The sequence below is a fragment of the Monodon monoceros genome, unplaced genomic scaffold (assembly GCF_005190385.1).
Source record: "Monodon monoceros isolate NGI ecotype Baffin Bay Population unplaced genomic scaffold, NGI_Narwhal_1 Super_Scaffold_18, whole genome shotgun sequence".
NCBI classification, from domain to species: Eukaryota; Metazoa; Chordata; class Mammalia; order Artiodactyla; family Monodontidae; genus Monodon; species Monodon monoceros.
This window is the reverse complement of record NW_021703774.1, coordinates 71,929,989-71,953,234: the sequence shown is the minus strand read 5'-3', so window position 1 is coordinate 71,953,234 and position 23,246 is coordinate 71,929,989. Positions and strand designations below refer to the sequence as shown.

The 23,246-nt window shown below is 42.3% G+C and overlaps 1 non-coding gene across 1 annotated transcript; it reads right to left on the bottom strand.

The window, feature by feature from the left end:
- Positions 1-507: 507 nt before the first annotated feature.
- Positions 508-614, bottom strand: LOC114900196. The gene has a single exon (XR_003794800.1). It is a non-coding gene; the product is annotated as a U6 spliceosomal RNA (small nuclear RNA).
- Positions 615-23,246: the final 22,632 nt, after the last annotated feature.

The window sequence follows — 23,246 nt, the reverse complement described above, 5'->3', positions numbered from 1 at the left end:
CATGGTGTATGATCCTTTTAATGTGTTGTTGGATTCTGTTTGCAACTATTTTGTTGAGGAGTTTTGCATCTATATTCATCAGTGGTATTGGTCTGTAATTTCCTTTTTTTGTAGTATCTTTGTCTGGTTTTGGTATCAGGGTGATGGTGGCCTCATAGAATGAGTTTGTGAGTGTTCCTTCCTCTGCAATTTTTTGAAAGAGTTTGAGAAGGATGGGTGTTAGCTCTTCTCTAAATGTTTGATAGAATTCACCTGTGAAGCCACCTGGTCCTGGACTTTGTTTGTTGGGAATTTTTTTTTTTTAAACTCAACTTTATTTTTATTTTATTTAATTTTTTTTAACATCTTTATTGGAGTATAATTGCTTTACAATGGTGTGTTAGTTTCTGCTTTATAACAATGTGAATCAGTTATACATACATATACATATGTTCCCATATCTCTTCCCTCTTGCATCTCTCTCCCTCCCACCCTCCGTATCCCACCCATCTATGTGGTCACAAAGCCAAAAATATGGAATGCTTCACAAATTTGCGTGTCATCCTTACGCAGGGGCCATGCTAATCTTCTCTGTATCGTTACAATTTTAGTATATGTGCTGCCGAAGGGAGCACTGTTGGGAGATTTTTAATCTCAGTTTCAATTTCTTTACTTGTGATTGGTCTGTTCATATTTTCTATTTCTTCCTGGTTCATCTTGGAAGGTTATACCTTTCTAAGAATTTGTCCATTTCTTCCAGGTTGTCCATTTTATTGGCATAGAGTTGCTTGTAGTAGTCTCTTAGGATGCTTTGTATTTCTGCGTTGTCTGTTGTAACTTCTCCTTTTTCATTTCTAATTTTATTGATTTGAGCCCTTTCCCTCTTTTTCTTGATGATTCTGGCTAAAGGTTTATCAGTTTTGTTTAACTTCTCAAAGAACCAGTTTTTACTTTTATTGATTTTTGCTCTTGTTTCTTTGTTTCTATTTCATTTATTTTTGCTCTTATCTTTATGATTTCTTTCCTTCTACTAACTCTGGGTTTTATTTGTTCTTCTTTCTCTAGTTCCTTTAGGTGTAAGGCTAGATTGTTCATTTGAGATTTTTCTTGTTTCTTGAGGTAGGATTGTATTGTTATAAACTTCCCTCTTAGAACTGCTTTTGCTGCATCCCATAGGTTTTGGATCGTTGTGTTTTTGTTGTCATTTGTCTCTAGGTATTTTTTGATTTCCTCTTTGATATCTTCACTGATCTCTTGGTTATGTAGTAATGTATTGTTTAGCCTCCATGTGTTTGTGTTTTTTACCTTTATTTCCGTGTAACTGATTTCTAATCTCATAGCATTGTGGTCGGAAAAGATGCTTGTATGATTTCAGTTTTCTTAAATTTACTGAAGCTTGATTTTTGACCCAAGATGTGATCTATCCTAGAGAATGTTCCATGTGCACTTGAAGAAAGTGTAATCTGCTGTTTTCGGATGGAATGTCCCATAAATATCAATTAAATCTATCTGGTCTATTGTGTCATTTAAAACTTTTGTTTCCCTATTAATTTTCTATCAGGATGATCTGTCCATTGGTGTAAGTGAGGTGTTAAAGTCCCCCACTATTATTGTGTTACTGTTGATTTCCTCTTTTAGAGCTGGTAGCAGTTGCCTTATGTATTGAGGTGCTCCTATGTTGGGTGCATAAATATTTACCATTGTTATATCTTCTTCTTGGATTGTTCCCTTGATCATTATGTAGTGTCCTTCCTTGTCTCTTGTAACATTCTTTATTTTAAAGTCTATTTTATCTGATTTGAGTATTGCTACTCCAGCTTTCTTTTGACTTACATTTGCATGGAATATGTTTTTCCATGCCCTCACTTCAGTCTGTATGTGTCCTGTCTCTTGTAGACAGCATATATATGGGTCTTGTTTTTGTATCCATTCAGCCAGCCTGTGACTTTGGGTTGGAGCATTTAATCCATTCACATTTAAGGTAATTATCAATATGTATGTTCCTATTATCATTTTCTTAATTGTTTTGGGTTGTTTTTTGTAGGTCCTTTTCTTCTCTTGTGTTTCCCACTTAAAGAAGTTCCTTTATCATTTGCTGTAGAGCTGGTTTGGTGGTGCTAAATTCTCTTAGCTTTTGCTTATCTGTAAAGTTTTTGATTTCTCCATTGAATCTGAATGAGATCCTTGCTGAGTAGAGTAATCTTGGTTGTAGGTTCTTCCCTTTCATCACTTTAAATATATCGTGCCACTCCTTTCTGGCTTGTAGAGTTTCTGCTGAGAAATCAGCTGTTAACCTTATGGGAGTTCCCTTGTATGTTATTTGTCGTTTTTTCCTTTGTTGCCTTTAATAATTTTTTTTTTTTGTCTTTAATTTTTGTCAATTTGATTACTATGTGTCTCTGTGTGTTTCTCCTCGGGTTTAGCCTGCTTGGGGCTCTCTGTGTTTCCTGGACTTGGGTGGCTACTTCCTTTCCCATGTTAGGGAAGTTTTCGACTATGATCTCTTCAAATATTTTCTTGGGTGTTTCTCTCTCTCTTCTCCTTCTGGGATCCTTATAATGCAAATGTTGGTGCATTTAATGTTGTCCCAGAGGTCTCTTAGGCTGTCTTCATTTCTTTTCATTCTTTATTCTGTTCCACAGCAGTGAATTCCAGTGAGTTTCTGGATCATCTTCACTATCATTATTCTGAATTCTTTTTCTGGAAGGTTGCCTGTCTTTTCATTTAGTTGTTTGAGGTTTTGTCTTCTTCCTTCATCTGTTACATAGTCCTTTGCCTTTTCATTTTGTCTATCTTTCTGTGAATGTGGTTTTCATTCCACAGGCTGTAGGATTGTAGTTCTTCTTGCTTCTGCTGCCTGCCCTCTGGTGGATGAGGCTATCTAAGAGGCCTGTGCAAGCTTCCTGATGGGAGGGACTGGTGGTGGGTATAGCTAGGTGTTGCTCTGGTGAGCAGAGCTCAGTAAAACTTTAATCTGCTTGTCTGCTGATGGCTGGGGCTGAGTTCCCTCACTGTTGGTTGTTTGGCCTGAGGTGACCCAGCACTAGAGGCTACAGGCTCTTTGGTGGGGCTAATGGCGGACTCTGGGAGGGCTCACACCAAGGAGTACTTCCCAGAACTTCTGCTGCCAGTGTCCTTGTCCCCACGGTGAGCCACATCCACCCCCCACCTCTACAGGAGACCCTCCAACACTAGCAAGTAGGTCTGGTTCAGTCTCCTATGCGGTCACTGCTCCTTCCCCTGGGTCTTGATGTGCACACTGTTTTGTGTATGCCCTCCAAGAGTGGAGTCTCTGTTTCCCCCAGTCCTGTTGAAGTCCTGCAATCAAATCTCACTAGCCTTCAAAGTCTGATTCTCTGGGAATTCCTCCTTCCATTGACAGACCCCCAGTTTGGGAAGCCTGACATAGGGCTCAGAACCTTCACTCCAGTGGGTGGACTTCTGTGGTATAATCATTCTCCAGTTTGTGAGTCACCCACCCAGCAGTTATGGGATTTGATTTTATTGTGATTGCGCCCCTCCTACTGTCTCATTGCAGCTTCTTCTTTGTCTTTGGATGTGGGATATCTTTTTTGGTGAGTTTCAGTGTCTTCCTGTCAATTATTGTTCAGCAGTTAATTGTGATTCTGGTGCTCTCGCAAGAGGGAGTGAGCACACATCCTTCTATTCCACCATCTTGAACCAGTCTCCCACACACCATGTTATTGATGTCAGAATTTTCTTTTTTTATATATTGTGCTTACATTAACCAATTCTTGTGTTTATAGTTTTTCTTCATACTTTGTTTTTTAACTTTTATACTGGAGTTAAAAGTGACTTACACACCACTCAAAGTATTATGTTATTCTGCTTTTGTCTATATACTTACCCCTGCCAGTGAGATTTATACTTTCATATGCTTTCATGCTGTTGTTTAGCATTTTTTTGTTTCAACTTGAAGAGTTCTCTTTAGCACTTATAGTAAGGCAGGTATAGTGCTGATAACTCCCTCAGTTTTTGTTTGTTTGGGAAAGTCTTTATCTCACCTTCATTTTTAAAGGACTCTTTTGCTGGTAAAGCATTCCTCATTGGCAGGAATTTTTCTTTCAGCACTTTGAATATATAATTTCGCTTGTTACTGCAAAGTTTCTGCTGAGAAATCTGCTTATAGTCTTATGGGGGAACCCCTTGTATGTGACAAGTCACTTTTCTCTTGTTGCTTTCAATATTCTCTATTTTAAAAAAAAATAAATTTATTTATTTATTTTTAGCTGTGTTGGGTCTTCGCTGCTGCACGTGGGCTTTCTCTAGTTGCGGTCAGCAGGGGCTACTCTTCGTTGTGGTGTGCAGGCTTCTCATTGTGGTGGCTTGTCTTTGTTGTGGGGCATGGGCTCTAGGCACACGGGCTCAATAGTTGTGGCTCATGGGCTCTAGAGTGCAGCCTCAGTAGTTGTGGTGTACGGGCTTAGTTGCTCTGCTGCATGTGGGATCTTCCGGGACCAGGGCTCAAAACCGTGTCCCCTGCATTGGCAGGTGGATTGTTAACCACTGTGTCACCAGGAAAGCCTGAGTATTCTTTATTTTTGACTTTCAACAATTTAATTAAATGTGTCTAGTTGTAGACCTCTTTAGATTCAATCTATTTGAAATATTTTGGGTTTCACAAATTTGGGTGTCCATCACCCTTCCTAGATTTGGGAAGTTTTCCACCATTATTTTTTTAAAAATAATCTTTCTGCCCTTTTATCTTACTTTTCTCCTCTGGGACTTCCATAATATGTGTTGGGTTGTTTGATAGTGTCCCATAAAGTCTTATAGACTTTCTTTACTATTTTTCATTCATTTTTCTTTTTGTTCCTCTGACTGGGTAATTTCAAGTGTCTTGTTTTCAAACTTGCTGATTTTCTTCTTTAGCTTGAGCAAGTCTGCTATTTATCCTCTCTATTGAATTTTTCAGTTCAGTCATTGTGTTCTTCAGCTCCAGACTTTCTGCTTGGTCATCTTTTATTGTTTCTGTCTCTTTGTTGAACTTCTCATTTCGTTCATGTATTGTTTTTTCTGATTTTGTTTAATTAGCTATCTGTGTTCTTTTGTAGCTCACTGAACATCTTTCACCTGATTATTTTGAATTCTTTGTCAGGCAGTTTGTAGATCTCCATTTCTTTAGGGTCAGTTATTGGAACTTTAGTTTTTTCCTTTGGTATTATCATGTTTCCCTGATTCTTCATGATTCTTGTAGTCTTGCATTGGTGCCTGCACATTTAAAGAAGTAGTCACTTCTTCCAGTCTTCAAAGACTGGCTTTGGCAGGGAAATCTCTTCACCAGTCAACCCTGCCAGAGATTCTGGGAAGGCCAGATGCCAGGATCCATGGGTAGGCCTGCTGTCAAAGTCCACAGGTGAACAGACCTGATACCTGGGTCTGCAAGCAGGTGGTCCTGGTGCCAGGGTCTGTGGACAAGTGAGTCTGGTTCCAGGGTCCATGGGTTGGCCTGGTGCCTGAGTCCATGGTGGTGATCCTAAAGCCAGGATCTACAGGGGCTGGCTTGACACCAGGGTCCACTGGGGTGGGTCTGGTACCAGGGTCAGTAGTGAAGCTGGACTCTCACTTTGCTCTCTTTTCCCCACAGGAGAACTCCTGAGCCAAGGGATCTCTCTTGGTGCTGCATTGCATGGGTTGGGGGGAAGGGTGACACAGGTAAAGTGATACTGTCCTTCCTACTTTCTTAAATGCATCTTTTCTAGTTTCTGTGCTCCACCTGATCGCTGTAATCTCTCACCTGGATTCTGGGACTCTCATGAAGATATTTTTGTCTGTGGATAGTTTTCAAACTGGTATTTCTGTGGGAGGATGTGGACTGGAAACTTTTGTTTCAGCAACTTGCTAATGTCATTCATCCCACCCAATTTGATTATGACTGATAAATCAACCTCATAATAGTGTATGGTGTAGGCTCAGCTTCTGTAACAAAAAGACTAAAAATTTAATGGCTTCGAGAGCAATAAATTTATTTTTCTATCATGTAAACAACCTATGATTAGTGTTCTAAGTTAGCAGACAGCTCTGATGCACACAGGGACCAGGCTAATGGATGCTCTGCCATCCTCAACTTGTGACTTCCTAGGTCATTATAGTAATTACCATTCCAATGAATAGAAGAAGGAGAGGGCAGAAATCCAGGGCAAGGATTTCTTCTTAGGCAACTGAGAGGGAAGTTGCATACTTTGCTCCTAGCACAGCTACATGCTAGATACTGTTATGTGGAAAAAGGAGAAAATGGATTCTGGTAAACAGCTAGCAATCTCTTCCACAAATATCAACATGTACTAAATGGACTTCACAATTTACCCCTATTTTACCTTTCTCTTCTTCCTGTAGTCCTTTTCTCTGTGTATCACAATCCACTCCATTGCATGTACCAGAAACACAAGAATCATCCTAAATTTCGCTCTTTCTCACTTCCCAAAGTGAGGGCATTCCCATCATAAAGAAATCCCCATCAAATTCTGTCAATTCTAGTGTCTGCATACTTCCTGGAACCATGTCCTCCTTGTTCCCACTGCCATGGTTTTCTTACCTGGATTTCTGAAACAGCTTCCTAAGTGATCTCTACATGCCTCCAGTCTTGCCACCATGTAAATAATCCATTGTCCGACCTCCCGCATGAACTTTCTAGAATATGAATTGAATCATAATACTCTCAAATCCTCCAGTAGTTACTCAATACTGTTTGGATAAAATCCAGACTTCTTAGCCTGGATTAGGAAGCCCTTCATGAGTAGGTACTTGATAAATATTCAATGAATGGATGAATGATTTGGCCCTCGCCTACCTCTCTGGTCTTGTCAGCTACTACTCACCCATATCTACCTACGTACAAACATGGAAGTTCTCACAGTTCTCTATCTGCTGTGTTGTTTCCTGCCCCCGTGCATCCACTGGAGCTGCTCCATCTCCCTTCAATGTCCTCTTGTATTCTCTTTCTCCCATAAGGCTCAATTAGTTCAAGTGTTATTTGTTCAAATCTTCCTTTTCTGCTGAAAACTGTGCTATATACAGTATAGCACTTGTTATACTCTGCTTTAAATTGGTCTTTATGTGCGTGATTCAACACGTTTATTAAGTATTTATCATATGCCAGGCACAGCCCCTGAAGCTATTATGGAGCATTAGGAGACAGTGTAACATGGACACCTAATTAGACTGGGGGTCAAGGGCCAGGGAAAACTTCTCTAAGGAAGTTACATTTAAGCAGAAACCTAGAGTCTATCTTTGGTACTTGCTGTCATCACTTTCTTACCTCCCATTTACCCCTTTTTTCTTTTTTTATACATTTATTTATTTATTTTTGGCTGCATTGGGTCTTCGTTGCTGTGTGCAGGCTTTCTCTATTTGCAGTGAGTGGGGGCTAGTCTTCGTTGCGGCGTGTGGGCTTCTCATTGCAGTGGCTCCTCTTGCTGCAGAACACGGGCTGTAGGGTGCACGGGCTTCAGTAGTTGCAGCATACGGGCTCAGTAGTTGTGGCTCACAGGCTCTAGAGCACAGTCTCCGTAGTTGTGGCGCACAGGCTTCGTTGCTCCACGGCATGGGGGATTTTCCCGGACCAGGGCTCGAACCCATGTTCCCTGCCTTGGCAGGCAGATTCTTAACCACTGCGCCACCAGGGAAGTCCCCCATTTACTTCTTAACCCATTGCTTTAATCCCTGCCCTGGGGATTCAAGTGTGTGTTGTTGCCTTTGCCTCAAATGACGTACTCTGCTGGTGGTAAAATCCTCCCCATTATTTTTAAGATTCAGTTTCAGCCTCATTCCCTTCTGTGAAAACTTTCCTGACTCCCCCAGGCAAAATTAGTCATTTCTTCCCCATTTTGAATCTGCCTCTATCACAACACTAATCACCTAGTATGTGAGCTCCTTGAAATGAGAACTTATCCTATATTTTTGCATCCTACTACTGTCCTGTTCCCTTCGAACCTTTGGGATGTTTTGTGTAGTCTAAAAATCCCTGCTTCCTTCAAACATTCCTCTTATGACATGGTTCATAATCCTAATGATTTCCTGTTTAAATACATTTCATTTTACCAATATCTTTCTTAAAATGTGTCGCCCTTAGCTGAATTCTACTCCAGAGGTGTGATCTAGCTGCATAAGATAAAGGAAGACCACTGCCTCCCTTATTCTAAAGCTAGATGTCTAAGCATCCTAAGATTATATTGATTAGGGGGACAATTATATAACAATATGAAATCATACTGAGTTGACTGTGGGAGGGTGACTACTGCTAAACCAATCTTATCCTGCACTTGTGCTGCTGGTATATTGCCCCCTTTAAACTTCTTGTTTTATTCAGCATCAATACAACCTGCTAAGATATATATATATTTTTGAAAACCATTTCTTACTTGAAAGTGTTTATTAACCTTCCCAGCTTTCTGTCATCTGTAAATTTGATTGGTCTGTTTTAGAAATCAGCATTCAAGTGATTGATAAAAATGTTAACTAGAATAAGATGTGGATAGGCTGCTGGCATCATACTATATGCTTTCTTAATAAAGATTCTATTTCATTCGTCATCACCTTTAGTTTTGGCAAAATATAATCGTCCGTATATTCAAGATTCCTCTAACTTGTCACAAAGATAGTGTAAGAGACCTTGCCAAACGCCATGTGGAAGTTCAATGACATATCTTTTCAGCATAATATTCAATAGAATAATTACGATGTACATTTAAATTGGGAATGAAAATACTTTTATTGAGCTAAAATAGAATGAAAAATGAACATGGCTTTTATGCCAAGCAGCTCCAAGGAAGTAGCACCAGAAACTCAGAAGTACGACTCTTGGGAGATAGGACTTTTAGTAGAAAAAGTTGAAAGTAGAGAAATTGGGACAACAGGCAGCAGTAAGAATGGCTGGGGATGGGACCATCAGAAGATATTTCAAAATGGGAATAAAGAACATAATAGGAGCAAATTAAAAGAAGAGGCTCAAACAGTTTTATCACATATCTTCTTTATTGGGGCATTGTAATAACCCTATGAAATAGATATTAAAGACTTGGAAGGTTTAGTGACTTGACTGAAGTCTCACAGCTAGAGGATCTGTGAATTTAACCCAGGTCTCTCTGACTCTAGAAGACTAGGAGTTTTTACTATACCAGGCTCCTTAGTTTAAGGAGGATGTTTTTAGGGGAATCTAGAAGGCTAACGCATAGTATTTTTGTGGCTTTGGAGAGAACAATTCAGAATAGGCTCAGAAGAGTGGATTCTGGACTCATAATGAAGAGACTTTTCTTCAGTGAATAAGAAAGCTAAATCTGGGCTTCCCTGGTGGCGCAGCGGTTGAGAGTCCGCCTGCTGATACAGGGGACACGGGTTCGTGCCCCGGTCTGGGAAGATCCCACATGCTGCGGAGCGGCTAGGCCCGTGAGCCATGGCCGCTGAGCCTGCGTGTCCGGAGCCTGTGCTCTGCAACGGGAGAGGCCCATGTACCGCAAAATAAAAAAAAAAAAAAAAAGAAAGCTAAGCTTAAAATAATGTTAGCCTAACCTTTTAAAGTGCAAGTCAAGTTGGAAACAGCAAAGAGAGGCTGAGCCACATTCTAGGTCCAAGACTAAAAGAATGACCCTTCCAGCCACCCCATTACTTAGGGGAAAAGCCTAAGTAATAAATTGGTGACTGGAGTTGAGGCTTGGGCTTGAGACAGATGGTTTTTCACAGCAATGTAAGGTTGGTGAGAAAGCAGATGGTGCTGGCACCAGTCCTGGGAGTACGTTCCCTAGACAGATCCTGCAGACTGCGCTGACTGCAGAGATGATTACTAAGCAGATATTCTTATTGTCACTCATTTATGGATGAGGAAACTGAGGACCAAATACACTGAGCAACTTGCCCAAGCTTACATATCCAAAGTGTGGCAGAAGCGGGATGTGAACCCAAGTTGTCCAGCTTCAGAGCCCACTCTGGCCACTGATGCTGCGTTGCTTCTTTGGATGTCACCTCCTCTTTGAAGCCCTCTCAGACTCCCCATGTGAGTTCCCATAGAGTTAAGTTATACTTTCATAGGTATTCACATTGTACCTTTAATTACCTCACATTGCTGTTTATCTTTTTTTTTTTTCATACAGATGTGAGCTCCTCATGAGCAGAATTGAGGCCTTGTATTCCCTCTACACCAGCACAGGTGCCTGGAATTCAGTGACACTCAGCTAGATAAATACCTTATAAGATAAGATGATTGGTTGTAAGCAACAGTCATCAACTCTGGCTCACTTAGGCAGAATAGCATTTCATAGGAAAGCTCTCTAGTGGTTTATAGAATCAACTGGAAGCGTAAAGAACTATGTTAAGAAAATAGGCAGGAAACTAGAAAAGCGAGGCAGTAGAAGAAAAACCTGCTCAGGATTTGGCTATGTGCAAAAAAAATGAGTTATTACAGGTAAGGCACTTAGAACATTATTAGTCACACTGTAAGGGACTGGTAATGTTTGCTGTTATTATGCAAGTTGGGTCTTGAAGGGTATCACATTCACCAGCTGGAGGAAGAAGGACCAGCGTATGAAAAGGCCCCTGCTTAACAGGGCATGGTGCGTTAGGGAATTTCTGGAAGGTTGATATAGCCAGAAGGTAAGGATACCAAGGCGGGCAGAGCAGGGATAAAGCAAAAGTTGAGTCTGGCAAAGGAAGACAGAAAGCAGACCAGATAGGGCCTTGTGACTATTTATCAGAATAAAGTCCTCATTTGGAATTTGTTTTAAGGGCAAAGGGGAACCAATGGTGGCTTCTGAATAGGACAGAGGAAGTGCTCAGTACATGCAGGGTCTGTTTGTGAGTTGCCTGAGGCCCATCTAATTGCAAATGAATGAGATTCCCTGCTGGGAATGGAAGGGCAGGTGGGACTGGAAGACTTTGTGACCCTGACTCCTAGGCATTGTTATTTATTTATTTATTTATTGTCTTTTTTTTTTTTTTTTTTTTAACATCTTATTGGGGTATAATTGCTTTACAATGGTGTGTTAGTTTCTGGTTTATAACAAAGTGAATCAGTTATACCTATACATATATTCCCATATCTCTTCCCTCTTGCATCTCCCTCCTTCCCACCCTCCCTATCCCACCCCTCCAGGCGGTCACAAAGCACCGAGCTGATCTCCCTGTGCCATGCGGCTGCTTCCCACTAGCTATCTACCTTACTCACATGAAAACCACTCAAGAACATACAGGCAAATCTTGACCACCGCTTTATAGAGGAGCATCTGAAGCCGTGACTGCTGAAGTGCCCCTAAGAGGCTGGAGGAGTTCATCAGCGAAGGCTCCCTGGGGCAAGCAAGGCCTGAGCTTGGTTTGAGGAAGGGGGTCGTGGTTTGCCTGATCCCCTCATCTTATCACTGAAGGAAGAAAGGGCCAGAGAGGGGGAGGGTCTGGCCGATGGTCACACTGCAGAATTCCATGGCTGACTCCTGTGTGGCACTTTTCTCACTGCACTGTCCTGCTGCCACACGCAGCCTTGACATGACTCTTGGCTGTTAAGTCAGGCAGGACAGTCCCAACATAGTTTCTGGGGCCAAAGGGAGGAATCCTTCATGAAACGGCCATAAATTCACCTACAAGATTCAAAGAGACCTCATAAGTCGTCTCCAACAATTTCTTGTGTGGGCGAGAGGCTGTTTATGAGGTCTGCTAGCCTGAAACCCCCTTGTAAAGGCAGAGCACAGGCCTGGAGAGGAGAAATTCCTGCCGTGGAGCACGTGCATCTGCCTGTAGGACATTCCTCCTCCCTGGCCAAAGCAAGGAGGCCGTTCAAGGAAACTCCAATGGGTTTAAGGAAACACACTTATTTTTCCCTGAAAAAAGTAATACGTGTTCATGATAGAAAAATTGTAAAATGCAAGAAAATACAAAGAAGAAAGTAAAAATCTCTTATAATTTCACAATTCAGACTTCACAACTCACTGCTGACATCTGGCTTATAGCTTTTTTTTTAAATGGGCATGTTGGCTTTTGAAATTAATTAATTAATTAGGCTGAGTTGGGTCTTCGTTGCTGCGCGTGGGCTTTCTGTAGTTGAGGTGAGTGGGGGCTACTCTTCATTGCAGTGTGCGGGGTTCTCATTGCAGTGGCTTCTCTTGTTGCGGAGCACGGCAATTAGGCACGCGGGCTTCAGTAGTTGTGGCTCGCAGGCTCTAGAGCGCAGGCTCAGTAGTTGTGGTGCACGGGCTTAGTTGCACAGCGGCATGTGGGATCTTCCCGGACCAGGGCTCGAACCTGTGTCCCCTGAACTGGCAGGCGGATTCTTAACAAGTGCGCCACCAGGGAAACACTTATAGCTTTTTAGTGTTTCATTTATATATGCGTGTGTCTGTGTGTACATGTATTGTATAAATGTATACGTATGTATATATAATTTTTCTATTATAATAAAATAAATACAATTTACCATTTTAACCATTTTTAAGTGTCCAGTTCTTTGGTATTTAGTACATTCTCACTGTTATGCAACCATCCCCACTATCCATCTCCAGAAATTTTTCATCTTCCCAAACTGAAACTCTAGACCCATTAAACACTAACTCCCCATTCCCCCCTCTACCCAGTCCCTGGCACCCACCTTTTTTTTTTTTCTGTCTCTAAGTCTGACTACTCCAGGTACCTCATATAAGTGGAATCATATGCTATTTGTCCTTTTGTGACTGTCCTGTTTCACCTACCATCATGTCCTTAAGATTCATTCGTGTTGTACCATGTGTCAGAATTTCCTTCCTTTGATTGAATAAAATTCCACTGTATGTGTACAGACCATGTTTTGTTTATCCATTCATCCACTGATGGATACTTGAACTAATTCCACCTTTTGGCTATCGTGAATAATGCTGCTATGAGCATGAGTTTACAAATGTGTTCTGAGTCCCTGCTTTCACTCCTTTTGGGTATACACCCAGAAGTGGAATTGCTGGTTCACGTGGCAATACAGTGTTTTATATATTTTAAAAATTGATATTATACTCATAATTTTATATCAGATTGTGAGCATTTTCCAATGTCATTATAAACTCTTTAAAACCTGATTTTTAATGTCTGCCTAGTATTTACTCCATTACCTTGTAATCCGATTCTTAGATATTTTGATTATTTCTAATTTTTCACTATTACTATAATGAACATTCTATACATAAATGTTTGAATATATCTGTTTATTTCCTTAATATGATAAATTCCTAGAGGTAAAATCATTATCAAAAGCTGTGAACATTTTAAAAGCTTTTGATCCATATTCATAAATTTTTTTTTCATAAAATTTCTCCAATTTTATAACCTTCAATAATGTTTTGCCCACTTTACTCTGATGTTTATTAAAAATAATTCATTCTTTCTGCAACCTGGCATCCCAGGTAACTGACCCACCAATAACACATTTCTGGTCTTGGCTTCGCAAGAAACTTATCTGGCTAAGGTTGTGGGTATACAGATTAGAAAGAAGATTTGGGAAGTATTATTAGAGGAAAAGAACAGAAACTGGCATTTTCTTGTATGAGAAAGTAAGAGGTAGATTTGTGAGGTGGTAGGGATAAGTACAGATGGGAGAGGGGAGAGTTTGTTAAGCATCTCTACGTGCTTTACATATGGTGTTAATCTCCCAACAACTCTATAAGGGAAGATATATATGATGATCCTCATTTTCCAGTGAGGAAACTGAAGCTCAGAAAGAACCTGGGTTCTAAAATTATGCAGATGGTAGGCGGTAGAGCCAGGACTCAGCCAATGTCTATCTGACACTCTGACCCTGGGGACTGGCAGTGGCCTCTTTCCACTGCACCACGATGCTCTCAGGAGAAGACCAGAACCCTGAGAGATAGGAGAGACAAAGAAGATGGGCAAGGTTGCAAGGTCAAAATGAAAAGCATAGGCAAATTTTACTGTTAGTTCCTAGATCCAGGGAGAGGTAAGGGTTGTCCTTCTGTATAAGGGGATGAAAGGTGCCTCCATTTGGTGGATGGTCATATTCCCCTATGGAGGTGTGTGGGTCTGGCACTTGTGACATGCTACTGAACTAGATAATCTGATTTATTTCAACAGATCCCACAAAACACAGCAGAGCCACCTGCAGGCCCCACAGCCTCCTAGGTGAGGTGCTTATGTAAGGGTGGAGAGCAGGGTAATCAGCAGTTTATTCTGCTGGCAAAACTCTAACGGGGAGGCAGATGGCCAGAGCCAGCTAAGTGAGATCAGGTCATGGGTGGAAGAATCATGAATCTGTGGTTTACCTCAGATTACCGCATTACTGCTTAAGTGGGGATAAATGGTACCCTGTGTTATGTTAAGGCGCGACTTCATCTTTCACGGTTTGTGGGAAAGGAGGTGCAATTAAATATTACAACACCCTTTCAAAATACAAACACTTCAACAATACGTATGGCTACTGATCTTATCACAAACTAGATGGTAGTTAGAGCAGTGAGTTCCTGGCTGGTGTGTCATGGAAAACAGAAGTGGATTTTAGTCTTCTGTTTTATAAGGGTAACTATGTGCATGCTGTGAGTGGTAGGCAGTGGCAAAGATCCCTGATGAAATAACAGAGAGTGTCTTTTGGTGGGGAGGGTGTTGCAGTCTTTGTGAGTAGAGTTACAAAACGTCTTTACAAAACATCTTTCTCTGCACCAGAGAATGAGGCCCAAAGAGCCATTTTCAGGATTGACTATGGCTGTAATGGAGCCACCTGGAATCATACCAAAGCTAAGGTTAGTTTAGGAGGGGCCCAAAGGCGACAGCCTGGGCTTTTGCTCTCTGAGCTAAGATTCTTCGGTTATTTCAATATATTTTCCATTATACCTACTACTTTCACGTTAGTTCCTTGACAGAGAGACAAGGTCTGGCTCATTTTATAATATGCCAGGCATAAACTTGGCGCTCAGTAAATTTCTAGTAATGTACAGATCAGCATGTAGCATAGCATCCCATCTTTATTATTTGTGGTTATTTGCGTTCGGGATGAGGATTAACACACTGGTGACTTTCCCTTGGAAGAAAAAAGCAGAACCCAAATGATGAGTAGGTCTCGTAAAACAAAAGATTGATTTTTCTGGTCACTGTGGCCCAGCTTGTTCTAGTTTGTTAAACGTGCCTCTCGACGTCAGATGCAAAAGTTGAAGCCCTGATGGTTGACTATGCCTTCCCCAACCACACACATCCTCTGGTCCGCTTCCTGAGTCTTGTGAAAAAATAAGCCAATTAGAGATCCACTCCCTACCCACTTCTTAGGTAACAGCTTAGTAATCCTGAGAGGGAGAGAGATGGACCAGTGAGAAACTGATTTTACCCTGGTAGACTGGATAGGGGCTTGAGAGAGACGGGGGGAGGGTTGGTGTTACGTGGGTACATTTGGAGTAATGCTGTGACATTCAGCCCTAATCCTTAGGTTTTCTTGGAGATGGAAATCTCCACAGTTGAGGCTTGGTCCGGAGCAACTGCTAAAAGCCATAATTATCCTCATGGGAAGAAAGCCCAACCCGTGAGAATCTTGTATACTGGGTCAAGGCCAATCAGATTAGGACCATTTGCAGCTTCTCCTCCTTCTTCAAACATCCTTTGCTTTATAAATAGCTGGCCTTAAAGAATGCTTTATTCCGTTCTTAACATTTTTGAGTGCTTACCATGCCATGTGCCAAGCATACATATAGTTTTTTACGTATGGATTTATCTATCCTCACAACTACTATGAGGAGATACCATTATTTCTCCACTTTACAGGTGAGATAACTAACACAGGTACCTTGATCAAGCACACACCTCTCGTAAGCTGCACAGCTGAGGTCTGAACCCTGGCAACCTGGCTCCTTAGCGCTCATCTCAATCACCAGACACTACTGACATGGGATGCTCTAAATCGCTGGAAAAAGTCCGTGGAAGCTATCCTGCAATCATATATCTTTGTATAATGTGTATGTGCATATATGTATAAATGTAATTTTCATAGAATTATAACTTTTATATGTTTTACATATAGATGTATAATTTACAAATATAATTTCCATAGTCATCTGCACATGTAATAATAAATGTACATTTTCATATAGCTATTTACATGGTAATTTGCATAAAGAGGAGGGTGTGGAAGGGATTTATTGTTGGTGTTTTTTGTATTCATCTCTTTGCTGTGTCTTTTATGATTTCTCTATGATAAACATATAATGGTTTGAAACTAAATTTTCTTAATTTGAAAAAGGATTTGGGGGCTTCCCTGGTGGCGCAGTGGTTGAGAGTCCGCCTGCCGATGCAGGGGACACGGGTTTGCGCCCCGGTCCGGGAAGATCCCACATGCCGCGGAGCGGCTGGGCCCGTGAGCCATGGCCGCTGAGCCTGCGCGTCCGGAGCCTGTGCTCCGCAACGGGAGAGGCCACAACAGTGAGAGGCCCGCGTACCACAAAAAATAAATAAATAAATAAAATAATAATAAAAAAGGATTTGGGAATTCCAGCGGTCCAGTGGTTAGGACTCCACGCTTTCACCACTGAGGGCCTGGGTTCAACCCCTGGTCAGGGAACTAAGATGCCACAAGCTGCACAGCTCTGACAAAAAAAAAAAAAAGGTTTTTTTTTCTTATTTAAGATATTTAAAAACATGCATTGACGGAGTTCCTACCTGCTCAGTAAGGGATGACACAAAGCCCAAGCAGAACTCTGGGTCTGGAACGGCACCAGGCTGTCTCATACCATAATGGGTCTTACTTTTTTTTCCAAGAGAAGGTGCAGGCTTCCAATGGCATGCGTTACTATAATGGCCTCCAGGACCCCAACAAGCATTCCTATTAGAGCTGGGTTCACTTTATCTTTGTGATGTCAACTCTCTTCTGGAGAATCCCCAGATAAACTAGAACAACTCTTCCTCCACATTTCACCCAGAGCCATGGGCCTCAAAACTGCCTCAGCTACCCTGGTGGCACCAGGGAATGGGGAGCCTCATCCCATGGTCATCTATTTAGTGCTGTAAGAGGAGGTTCAGGAGCCCCTTTCAGCCCTGATGGATAGGAAGTGGTGCTGCCTTGAGAGTTTAGCCGTGTCTGTTTCAACGGGTCCCAGTCCTTCTCCTCAGTCCCTCCACAATCACTAGCCTTATGGATCCGCAAGCCTCTCACCATTCAGGCAACAATGGAGGCAAAGCCATTTGGCTTTTTTTTTCCATAGTTTTTTTCTCTCTGCTAAATGGAAATACATAAGAATAGGATGTTCCTGCTCCACCCAAACTTTGCCCACTTCCTGGAGATGTGGAGAAGGGAACCACCATCTATTGCCTGTAGCTTGTGTAAAATGCGGAGCACTGAGAACACTCCACACACAGCCGAGTGGCCTAATCAACCCTGGGAGATGAGTCCAGAGTGGTCCTGTGAGTGGCTAGGACAAGGGTGGGCTGCAGCCTTGGTCTCAGGGGCCCCAGGAGAAGTGCACAGACAGCTGTCTTCTGCCTTGAGGCGGGAGAGCCAAGGGACGTTTACCTCCCTGCCTCTCCGCATGGGCTGCTCCAGAACTGTACTCTCCCAGGTGGGATAATCAGGCACGCATAGGGCCGTCCCCGCCCAGTGTAGCCACAGCCCTGGCAAGAGGTCTAGCTCTACAGAGCGATGAGGCAGCGCCTGCCCCAAACCAGATGCTGGGAGCCCATTTGTCAGTGGGAGCAGCTCTGTGAAGGGCACGCCCCGACAAACAGACACACATATACACGCCCACTATCATCCCTGCAGCTCAGAGCAGCCTGGGGTGGGTCACTGCTGAGATTTCAGGGTCAATTCCTCCAGATGCTGCTGTGCCCGGTGCCACACTACTGAGCCTGTCCGGGTTTCTGATACCATCTGCCTTTCCAGCGTAAGCAAATGTCCTGCAGAAGCTCCTTTAGAGGCGTCAGTCTTCAGTACCACCAGGGGGCAGCAGTGCAGTACACCTCCTTTCTACGTGAAGGGAAAGTACCTGGTGGAAAAGGTTTGTGGGGCATTTGGAATGGGGCTTCAGCCCTGCGTACTCAACTCAGGGGGACAGGATACTTTACATGCGACAAACCATATCACTGGGGCTTCTGAGCTTTGCAAAGGCCAACAAGATGTTTGAGTCAAAAATAAATAGATGTCATCCTATATGTGATATATGTATGTCTGCTCCAAAATACAAAATGTGCAAAATTAAATTCTGTAAATGTTTATAGATCTAGAAATAAAGCTTCATGAAGTTTGTGCATTGTTAAATTTAGTAATCATAAGAAATTCTTACTTGTTAAGCAATTTTTTTTTTTTTTTTGCGGTACGCGGGCCTCTCACTGTTGTGGCCTCTCCCGTTGCGGAGCACAGGCTCCGGACGCGCAGGCCCAGCGGCCATGGCTCATGGACCCAGCCGCTCCACGGCATGTGGGATCTTCCTGGACCGGGGCACGAACCCGTGTCCCCTGCATCGGCAGGCGGACTCTCAACCACTGCGCCACCAGGGAAGCCCTGTTAAGCAATTTTTAATAGAGTTTTTCTCAAGAATACAAACTGTAATTGCAAAGAAATCATAACTAAAATCAGGTAAATGTATTACTTATATATAAATAATTTCAAAAACAAAATTATTAAAACTTTCCCCCAAATTAGTAAAAATTATACGTAAGTGGTCTGTAGGTGCCTTTTAATTTGTTTGATATGATGTGGAAGGCTGAGTCTTCCATCCTTCAAAGAGAATAGAGACCATCTCAGGGAATGTGAAAAAATAAACTCCATTCCCATCAAGCCCCTGTGTATTTTCCACAAGTTTTCCCCCGTGGCTCTAAGATAACATGCACATTGTTTGAAAGAAGCATCTATGTGGAAACTTTAAGCGGCTGAGGAAGGCCAGTAAGTCCTGAGAGAAGGAGAGGCATGTTAGGGAGGGAGCAGCCTTGTTACCTTAACAAATGCCCTGGTTCACAGGGGCTAGGACACACACACAGGTCCCCAGGCTCTGAATCTGGGAGGAGAGCCTTCTTGAGTGGCAGACTCACATCTGCCAAGCCCAGAGACTAGGACTGACCTTCACGATTTCAGTTGATTGATTTATAACAAGAAACATGAATGTTGAAAAGACTAGTCAGTCATATCCCCTGGACAGTGCTTTCTCCCACAGGGACCCATATCATGACCAGAGGAGCAGAGTTCAATTTTTGATTTGGAGGTTAAGGGCATCCAGCCAGCCATTCACCTGATGGAGGTCCACTTACTGTGTTCCAGTTATTAACTCATTCAGTCCTTCCAGCATCAGTGAGAAAGGTACCATTATTATTTCTATAACAAATGAGTTAAACAAGGAACAGAGCAGTTAATTGCCTTGCCCAAGGTCACACAGCATTTAAGGGCAGTTTCAGACTGAGACCCAAGCACTCTGGCTCAGGAGTCTGGGCTTTTAATCACTTCATTATAGTGTCCCTGTATACATACATTTTTCTATAATATGAGGATTAGTCTATATACAGTATACTGTTTATTTTTTACCTGCTTTTCACAATTAACTTCTTTAAGGTCATTAAATAATCTTCAACTTTTCCACGTCATATTTAGTGGTAGCAAAGAATCCTACTGGATGGAGGTACCATTACTTATTTAATCATTCCCCTCTTTAGCTTTCTGGGTTGCCTCTTTCTTTTTCTTTTGTAAAACACACCACATGAATTCTCTTAAACCTATTTTTGTGACTATTTTATACACTTTTCTTAATAAATATCTAGAAACGAAACTGTGAGGTCAAAGAGCATCAATAATGTTAAGGCCCTTACACACCACAGACCAAACTGCTCTCTCAAAGGGTGGTTCAATTTACACTCCCATGAATGTTCAGTCTCTGCAACTGCCCCCCACCTCTATATCTATCATTTTAAAAAGTTCCCACTTTGATTGGTGGTGTCTCAGTGCTGTGCTTTGAATTCTTTTCATTGATTATGAGGAGAGTATTTTATTGGCCATTTGTAATTTATGTATAGCTTTCTGGTTCAATTCTTTGGTCCAGTTTTTTAGAGATGAAAACTATAGTCTTCCAAACCAAACTCTTTTATTTTGTTTGCTTGTTTCTCACAGTTTATAAAAATTTAATGATAGATGCTCATCAGATTAGAAGTAGACATGCTTCATTAAAAATCCTTGTAAGTCATTACTTTGTTGTATATTCAAACCCTTTTATTTTGAAAATTACTTCTAAACACTTCTTTCGCTATTGTTTGGTGATGGTTTTCTTTTTGTTTTCTGTCATCTCTAGACCCTGGAGCCTTAGTTGGTTTTTTGTAAATTCACTCACCTTCTTGACGGTATGAGCAGCCACGGTGGGCTCTGGGCAGAGACTGTGTGGATTCATCCGGAGGACGAGTTGTTCAGGGCATGAGGAAGAGGAGGGTGTGGGGCTGCTGACCCCTGCCTGATGCCCTGTGACCCAGCCTGTTGGCTGGAGGCTGCTCGGGCCTAGTGGAGGCTCTCTGACCTGGAGCCACGGTGTCTGCTTCTCCAAGTCCTACCTCCCCTCCGGACCTCAGCATTCATCTGAAAAGCAGCGGTGGTGCTGGCTCTTACATAGGGGTGTAGTGAGCCTCAAATGCGAAGGTGTTTAGCAGATGGTTATGAATTATAATAAAGGCAAAGTTATTATTATTATTTTTGGCTGTGTTGGGTCTTCATTGCTGTGCACGAGCTTTCTCTAGTTGTGGTGAGCCGGGGCTAACCTTCGTTGCGGTGCGTGGGTTTCTCTTTGCGATGGCTTCTCTTGCTGCGGAGCACGGGCTCTAGGCACGTGGGCTCAGTAGTTGTGGCTCGCCGGCTCTAGAGTGCAGGCTCAGTAGTTTTGACGCACGGGCTTAGTTGCTCCGCGGCATGTGGGATCTTCCCGGACCAGGGATCGAACGAACCCGTGTCCCCTGCATTGACAGGCGGATTCTTAACCAGTGTGCCACTAGGGAAGCCCCAAAGTTATTATTATTTTGAGCTATGATTTTCGTTCTGGTTCTTCAGGGGAAGAGTTGTATGGTTCGGGGTAAACAGGTCCAAGTTTGTCATGTTTGTAGAAGGTTTGACATTTTGGGGTAGGATATGCTAATAGTCTCCCCACCTCACGCTCTCTGAGTCTCAGTTTCCTCACCTGTAAAATAAGGATAATAATAGTATCGACCTCATTGGGCTGTGTGAAGATTAAATGAGTTAATCTATATAAAACATTGAAATTAGCTGTTGGCACCTTGTAAGAGTTTTACATAAATTAACTCATTAAATCATCACATAATCCAGTGAGTTAGATACTACTTTACCCATACTTTACAGGGAGGAAGAAACTGAGACCAGATGGGTGAGGTGACTAGCCCAAGGTCACACAGCTATTAAGTGACTAAGCTAGGATATACATCCAGGCAGTCTGTCTTGAGAGTCTGCATTTCTAACCACAGTACTATACTGCCACTATTCTTCTATACTGGGATGGGGAAAAATGTGGGTAAGGAAGGAGAGAAGCCTGGCCTTTGCCTCCCAGACATTAAATTAACTGTCAGGCTTTGGTCATGATTCTCAGCCCCACCCTGCACAGCCTCCTCCAGCCACACTTCCTCCAGGAAGTCTTCCCAGATAAGCCCCACCCATATGATCACTCCTATTTTCTCCATATGCTTTGAACTTATGAACCTAGTTGTCTGCATGGTGCTTTGTAATGCTTTGAAAATTGTAATTCAATTTAATGGACATTTGTCAAATGCCTAGAACATAGGGCTAAAATCATGGGGTATGCAGACATGGGTAAAATAGTCCCTCTCTGCCAGGCATTTATAGCCTTGTCAGGAACATAATCAAAGACAGTCATACGAAATACCAATGAAAGAGAAATTGAGATGAGTGTTGTAAAAGAAGTATGAACAGTGTATTATAGAAATATGGGGAAAATATTGTTTAATTCAGGCTGGTGGTAGGTGGCTCTGAGAAAGCTTCACAGATCATGCATTTGCACAGGGTTTTGAGGGATGGCTAAGACTTAAGGCCCCCAGTGTGGTGGGACAGCAATCAGAGAAAAGAGCAGGAACAGATCCAGCCTGTAAAGTGTGTCCTGCAATGTAAGCCAACATTGTCCGTGCTACCATAGCCTGCTGTGGTCATTATTAGTAGGAGCAGGCACTTGGGCTTCTACTTCCTGGGGTCTGCCCAGGTTCCAGACCCTCAGGTTTTGATCAGTGGGCTCTGCCTTTGGGAGAGAGAGGCTGAGAGTGAGAAATAAATCAAGCTTTCCTCCCTCTTTGGTGTTTTATTCACTTCTCTGGAAGCTGTTGCAGGGAGGCCAAACAAGGCTGGGGGCCACATGAAAAAAGAAGAGACTTTGCCCTGTGTTTGCCTCTCACTTGTTTTTGTTTGTTTGTTTGTTTTTGTCTTTTTTTTTTTTTAATAGGTGAATATTTTTTTAAACTTTTTATTTTGTATTGGAGTATAGTTGATTAACAACGTTGTGTTAGTTTCTGGTGTACAACAAAGTGATTCAGTTATACATATACATGTATCTATTCTTTTCCAAATTCTTTCCCCAATTAGGTTGTTACAGAATATTGAGCAGAGTTCCCTGTGCTATACAGTAGGTCCTTGTTGGTTATCCATTTTAAATATAGCAGTGTGTACATGTCAATCCAAAACTCCCTAACTAACTATCCCTCGCCCCTCACCCTTCCCCCCCCCCCCCGGTAACCATAAGTTCATTCTCTAAGTCTGTGAATCTGTTTCTGTTTTGTAAATAAGTTCATTTGTATCATTTTTTTTTTACATTCCACATGTAAGCGATATCATACGATATTTCTCTTTCTCTGTCTGACTTAATTCACTCAGTGTGACAATCTCTAGATCCATCCAAGTTGCTGCAAATGGCATTCTTTCATTCTTTTTAATGGCTGAGTAATATTCCATTGTGTATAGGTAGCACGTCTTCTTTATCCATTCTTCTGTCGATGGACATTTAGGTTGCTTCCATGTCTTGGCTACTGTAAACATCACTGCATCTCATTTGAATTGTCAATAGGGGTCCTGCCTTCTGTGCGCCTGTTCTGGAGTTCCCCAGGCTGTGTGTTGCTCAGCACTCCCTTCTTCTGCAGGGGACAAACTGTAGAGAGGTTGGCTTCGTCTCCTGGTTAAGTGCTTAACTGCATTGCTCCCATTTCCCTGGTCTGGCAAGGGCATCCCTCTGGGCCAAAGTGAGAGTACATTTGGAGCCCTGCATTGGTTGCATTCCACTCAGTGCCTAAACTTTTTGGTGGGAACCTGGGGAAGATGTTCCCACCCGCTGGTCCCAGGGAGA